Source organism: Eucyclogobius newberryi, unplaced genomic scaffold (genome assembly GCF_026437365.1).
Source record: "Eucyclogobius newberryi isolate DKJ021-1_F unplaced genomic scaffold, fEucNew1.0.hap1 SCAF_4, whole genome shotgun sequence".
NCBI classification, from domain to species: domain Eukaryota; kingdom Metazoa; phylum Chordata; class Actinopteri; order Gobiiformes; family Gobiidae; genus Eucyclogobius; species Eucyclogobius newberryi.
Window position 1 is genome coordinate 6,437,405 of NW_027316056.1, and position 1,223 is coordinate 6,438,627.

Below are 1,223 nucleotides of genomic sequence, written 5' to 3' on the forward strand. Positions count from 1 at the left end.
CAGTAGTCGCAGTAGTAGTCTCAGTAGTAGTCGCAGTAGTAGTCGCAGTAGTAGTCTCAGTAGTAGTCGCAGTAGTAGTCTCAGTAGTAGTCTCAGTAGTAGTCGCAGTAGTAGTCTCAGTAGTAGTCGCAGTAGTAGTCGCAGTAGTAGTCGCTGCAGTAGTCGCAGTAGTAGTCTCAGTAGTAGTCGCAGTAGTAGTCGCAGTAGTAGTCTCAGTAGTAGTCGCAGTAGTAGTCGCAGTAGTAGTCGCAGTAGTAGTCGCAGTAGTAGTCTCAGTAGTAGTCGCAGTAGTAGTCTCAGTAGTAGTCGCAGTAGTAGTCGCAGTAGTAGTCGCTGCAGTAGTCGCAGTAGTAGTCTCAGTAGTAGTCGCAGTAGTAGTCGCAGTAGTAGTCGCAGTAGTAGTCTCAGTAGTAGTCTCAGTAGTAGTCGCAGTAGTAGTCGCAGTAGTAGTCGCAGTAGTAGTCGCAGTAGTAGTCTCAGTAGTAGTCGCAGTAGTAGTCGCAGTAGTGGTCTCAGTAGTAGTCGCAGTAGTAGTCGCAGTAGTGGTCTCAGTAGTGGTCTCAGTAGTAGTCGCAGTAGTAGTCTCAGTAGTAGTCGCAGTAGTAGTCGCAGTAGTGGTCTCAGTAGTGGTCTCAGTAGTAGTCTCAGTAGTAGTCTCAGTAGTAGTCGCAGTAGTAGTCGCAGTAGTAGTCGCAGTAGTAGTCGCAGTAGTGGTCTCAGTAGTGGTCTCAGTAGTAGTCTCAGTAGTAGTCGCAGTAGTAGTCGCAGTAGTAGTCTCAGTAGTAGTCGCAGTAGTAGTCTCAGTAGTAGTCGCAGTAGTAGTCGCAGTAGTAGTCTCAGTAGTAGTCGCAGTAGTAGTCGCAGTAGTAGTCTCAGTAGTAGTCGCAGTAGTAGTCGCAGTAGTAGTCTCAGTAGTAGTCTCAGTAGTAGTCGCAGTAGTAGTCGCAGTAGTGGTCTCAGTAGTGGTCTCAGTAGTAGTTTCAGTAGTAGTCTCAGTAGTAGTCGCAGTAGTAGTCGCAGTAGTGGTCGCAGTAGTGGTCTCAGTAGTGGTCTCAGTAGTAGTCTCAGTAGTAGTCTCAGTAGTAGTCGCAGTAGTAGTCGCAGTAGTAGTCGCAGTAGTAGTCTCAGTAGTAGTCGCAGTAGTAGTCTCAGTAGTAGTCTCAGTAGTAGTCTCAGTAGTAGTCGCAGTAGTGGTCTCAGTAGTAGTCTCAGTAGTAGTCTCA